General features: G+C 38.4%; 1 pseudogene; it reads left to right on the top strand.

Moving 5' to 3' along the window:
• Nucleotides 1–707: 707 nt before the first annotated feature.
• LOC131323913 (pentatricopeptide repeat-containing protein At2g37310-like) lies at nucleotides 708–4,745 on the top strand (annotated as a pseudogene).
• The last annotated feature ends 787 nt before the right edge of the window (nucleotides 4,746–5,532 follow it).

Genomic DNA, 5,532 nt, shown 5'->3' with positions numbered 1-5,532 from the left:
GGAGATATGAATCTATTTACCGTTGTCGAAGAAGCACGCGTACAGATATTAGTTCAAATGATACGGGTACGTCGGTATGGCGAAACTTAAAAGTAGGGTATGGCTACAGCTGGGGTATGGCCGTACCTATAACAATTGTGTTTTTAGCGGTCTAAATATCAATCATTTGGGATTCTGAAAATCAAGTTTTTTTTTTTTTTTTTTTGGCTTCGGGGCTGTATATCTCGTATTTATTTTACGGGCCATCCGTTCTGTATTGTTGGTTCCTTTTGGAAATTTCAACTATTTAAAGAGACATGTAAACCTACATTCAAATTTAATGACTATTATTTATACCATTATCTTTATATTTTACCTACTTTACAACACTTATATTCACTTGAGGGAAACTTTTGAAAAATCATCAAATTACTCCTTCCATTTTTGGAAAAGGACCAACATTTTGAAAAAAACCCAAAATGGGATAATGGACTAACAAAATTTTAGTTGGAATGTCCTAAGTCTGTGGTTGGATGCATCGACGGGATAATGACTTGGAAAGTGGAAGTACGAATACTTACAGTCTATACCTCTAACAGGTATTCCTTCAACTACATGCAAGTTGTTTTCCAACTGGTTATCTTCTCCTTCAGGATTCGCAAAACCAGATAATTTCAAAATAACATCGGTGTTAAAAGGCGTTGTCGCCATTGTTTCCAGACGCTACAATGTTTCATGGTTTTGTCATGCAAAATGGGTTTGATTCGGATCCCTTCGCCATGAAACCTTTGGTTACATACTGCTCGAGGTATGATGATATTGCTTCAGCAAGGAAATTGTCAATGCCAGAGAAAGATATTGTGACTTGGAATTCGATGATTGCTGCATATTCGCCAGAAGGGTATTACGAAGATTGCAAGAGATTGTACAGAGAAATGTTGGATTTGGAAGGTTTAAGGCCTAATCATGTTACAATGTTCAGTGGTTTGCAAGCTTGCGGGCAGTCAAATGATCTTCTGTTTGGAATGGATGTTCATCAATTTATCATTGCTAATGAGTAATGACATTGAAATGGACCTTCCAATTTGCAATTCGCTTATTGCATTATATGCCAAATGTGGCAGCTTGGATTATGCAAGAGAACTTCTTGAAAACGTGACAAGAATGAAGTTACTTATGGTGCCATTATCTCTGGGTACATGCTTCATGGATTTGTAGACCAAGCTTTGGATCTTCACCATGAAAAGAAAAGCCCAGCATTGAGTACGTGGAATGCTGTAATTTCTGGTCTGATACAGAACAATTGACTTGAGGGAGCTCTAGCATTATTTCGAGAGATGTAATCCTCCGAACTAAGGCCAAACTCGGTTACACTTTCAAGCATTCTTCTTTCTCTATCTCATTTTTCAAATCTGAAAGGTGGGAAAGAAATACATGCATATGCCATTAGAAACAGCTTTTACAGGAATGTTTACGTCACCACTGCAATTACTGATACCTATGCAAAATTGGGTTTTCTTCACGGGGCACAAAGAGTGTTTGATCAATCACAAGATAGGAGTGTGATTGTTTGGACAACTTCAACACATGCAACACACGGTGATGCGAATGCGGCATGGATCTACTTGAAAAGATGCTGAATAATGGGACTCAACCGGATCCTGTCACATTTACGGCAGTATTGGCAGGTTGTTCTGCTGTTGTCGATGAAGCTCGGAAGAACTTTGATGCAATGCTTGTGAAATACAGGATTCAGCCCACAGTTGAAAACCATGCTACTCCCTCCGTCCCTTTTTAAGTGTCCTGCTTCGTAATTTCAATTTATTAAAAAGACATCATTATACCTTTCACATCAACTTTTTCCTCCACTTTCCCTACTTACCCATCATCATTACACTTTTACTCACTTATTTTTTAAAATGGAATCTACTTTTAGAGACAAAATAGACAATTCACCAACTTTTGCCCACTAACTTTACAAAATGGACACTTATTAAGGGACAACCCAAAATGGAATACCCGACTATAAATAAGGGACGGAGGGAGTAGTATGGTAGGAGTTTTAAGTAGAGCTAGAAAGCTCTCTGAGGCGGTGGAATTCATTTCTAAAATACCAATTGAGCCATGGAATTCATTTCTAAAATACCAATTGAGCCAAGTGGTAAGGTTTGAAATTCTTCCTCGTAGAATCCACATCGCTTGCATTTTGTAACTGGAAATTCATCTGATTTTGCATTGCCTTTTTAGAAGAATCTCCATACTAGACTTCAAGGTGATAGATCATACAACTTGCCAACCAAAACCACCAATTGAACAAGGAACACGTAGTTCAACTAGTTAGCGCGTAGGCATCAACAAACTTGTTAGACTGCATGTTGAAAATCAAGTGCAAAGATACAGTTGCCTATTCTCTGGAACTAGAAGTTCGAAATCAAACATGGTTCTTGGCAGACAGATATAGTGTTAACTGTGTTATAAAAGTATTCCAATTTTGAGATAAAACAGAAAAAAAAAGCAAAAAAAAAAAAGCACTACCGAAAACGTAGGAATCAATATGTAACCTCTAGCTACAAGAAGAAGAATGATATGAGAATGTAACGCTGAAGATACAACATGGGGACATGGTAAAAAAAGTAGGGACATGGCAGAATGTAGGTGTCCATTAAATTAAATTTATTTATTTTGGGGGACACAGAAGGGTTTTTAATTTTTTTGGGGTTAAATGTGTAGTACATCAAATATTCTTGGTTAAAGGTGCAATCTAATGTGTGTATGATGTATATATGGTGCTTGTTTATTTATATTGATGCTCTATGAAGCACCGACACCTCTAGAGGTCGAGGTATCGGAGTGTCGGACACGGGGACACCGCGGGGACACGTAAGGGGACACGCCATGGCATGTCCCATAATTCAATTTGATATGTTTACTCGATGTGACCACTTTTACACAACAATGAATAGTCATTTATGTAATTGTGAATTAACAGAGTTACTTATATAATGGTATGAGGGAGGACCATAGACAAGCTTAACTTTTGATACTATACACGAAGTATAGTTCTGAAAAAAATTCACTTCTAAAGTAGCGACGACTTATATAACCAAAAAAATCGAGAATTTAAGAAACGTTATCCCGTGAAACTATACCCCAAGTTCAAGTTAAAAGGCATCACGTATGATAGGTTTAAAAGTTAGGATCGATTTATAATTTACATGGGATCAAGTGGTCCGTGTATCAAAACGAAGGCGTTTTACAAAAATTCCCCTTTCTTAAGATGTTAGAACCTTCGACATATATATTCCGAAGTAAAAAAAAAACCTTCGACATATAATGTTGGCTTTAATAGTTTATTTGAGAGGGATAGTTACAAGTCCTTTCTGAGATGCATATATCAAATTTAGTTTCTGACAGAAAAATAGCCAAACGCTCTCCCAAGACAAACATACCTATCAGTTGATCCTGTACAGAAAGGTCATTAGTGGGCTGTTTAGTTAAGTGGTTAGTTTGTTATTCATTTTGTTTAGTAAATGCTGAGCTGGCTTTGTGATGTATTGTCTTGATATAAAAGTGGTCGTGGACCAGCGTTGAAATCAGTTGAGAAAAACAGATTTCAGAAATAACATTTCACTTCTCTTTCTACTCTTCTCTCTCTCTCTTCTCTTGATATCTGACTAGGGTTTTCAGAATTTCTTCATGGTATCAAAGCTTTTCTAACGAAAGTCGATCTTCGATCCTAAGATTCTGGTGATTCCAGTGATTTCCTTTGTCAAATTCAGACTGTCGTCTTCAAGATCTTCATGTTCTTTCAATGGCTCGTAATGGCATCGACAGAGGCGGTAACAATTCCTCTTGCACTCATGTTTCTCATGACAAATTTTCATAATTTCGTCACAATTAAACTCGACAGTACAAATTACTTGTTGTGGCGTATTCAAGTTGAGAATATTGTGCGTGCTAATGGATTCTATGCGTATCTTGATGGATCGGCTGTGTGTCCGGCTTCTCAAACTCGCAATGATGAGGGAAATATGGTTCATAATTCTACGTATGCTCTGTGGACACTCATAGATACTCAGTTACTTTCTTGTTTAACTTCTTCTCTTTCTCCTACGACTTTACCCTATATTCTAGGGTTACATCATACAAACGAAGTATGGGACTCTCTGTCCAATAGATACAATTCGCTGTCTAAAAGTAATGTTCAAGATCTCAAGAATAAGTTGTACAATCTCACCAAGACCTCTACTATTGAGTGTTATGTTGATACCATCAAAGAGTATGCCCAAAAACTTGCTGCGGCAGGCAGTTGTGTTGATGATGATGACCTTATCTTCCATACTCTTAGAGGTTTACCTGGTGTTTTCAATGGACTGAAGACTACTGTACGAGCTTTACAAACCAGTGGACAGAATATTACGTTTAATGACGTGGTCAATATGCTCAAAGGAGAAGATGTTCAACTTCTTCAGGATTCTCATACGGGAGTAAACACTAGTTCTGTTCTTGTTGCTACTCATACTCATCAATCAGGACATGGAAAGTTGCCTGTTGAGGCCACATCTGTTCCTGGTTCCTCTATGACATCATCTAGTTTGAATTCAATTGGTGGACAGCTTGGTTTTACTTCACAATTTGTCCCTCCTTTACAGTATGGTCTTCAACATAGTGGTTCTGTAACTGGACCTGGTCAATCCACTGTAGGCTCTTCTTCATATGGACCTTCTCCACAGTTTAGTCCACCTACTACTTTTCTGCCAGTATAGAATGTGTCACAGCAGCCTTTTCCAGTTTTTCCAAATCAGTTGAGAGGATTTTATAGAGGAAGAGGTCCACGAATGCCTTGTGAGATTTGTGGCCATACCAATCATTCTACCAATTATTGCCACTACAGGTCTCAGTATCCTTCTTTTCTTCCTTATCAGTGGAGATCACCTGGTTTTTCTGCTCCACCAAACTCTTGGATGTCACCAACTTCCTGGATGTATAACTTTGCACCATGGATGACCAATTATCCCAATGGAATTCCTATGTTCCAACCTCCTCCTATGCAAATCCAACGGCAACATGGACATCATGCTACATCTTCTTCTCCATCTGTTGCTCCATCACAATCATTTGCTGGATTTACTGAGACATGTTCTGTTTCTAGTTTGCCACCTTTTTCTGGATACCACACAGGCCAACATTTTAATGGAAATCAGTTTTTTGGTGCTGCTTCTCCTTTCTCTCATGCTTCAGTTGCTGGTTCCTCTACTTCTGGTGGTAACCCCTGGTACTTTGACAGTGGGGCTACCAATCACATTACTAACAACCTTCAGAACTTGACTCTTCCTCAACCTGCCAATCCTCAGGAAGGCATTATGGTGGGTAATGGCTCACAGCTTCAGGTTTTACACACTGGCAAAGGACTGCTTCCAACACCTTCAGGTCCTCTTCATTTGTCTCATGTGCTTCATTCACCTCATATTACTCACAACTTAATTTCTGTCTATCAATTTGCTAGGGACAATCATTGCTCACTAATCTTTGATTCTTCTGGTCTTGAAATTC

Source organism: Rhododendron vialii, chromosome 4a, assembly GCF_030253575.1.
Source record: "Rhododendron vialii isolate Sample 1 chromosome 4a, ASM3025357v1".
NCBI classification, from domain to species: domain Eukaryota; kingdom Viridiplantae; phylum Streptophyta; class Magnoliopsida; order Ericales; family Ericaceae; genus Rhododendron; species Rhododendron vialii.
Note: the sequence above shows the minus strand (reverse complement) of the source record. Positions and strands in the feature narration are given on the sequence as shown.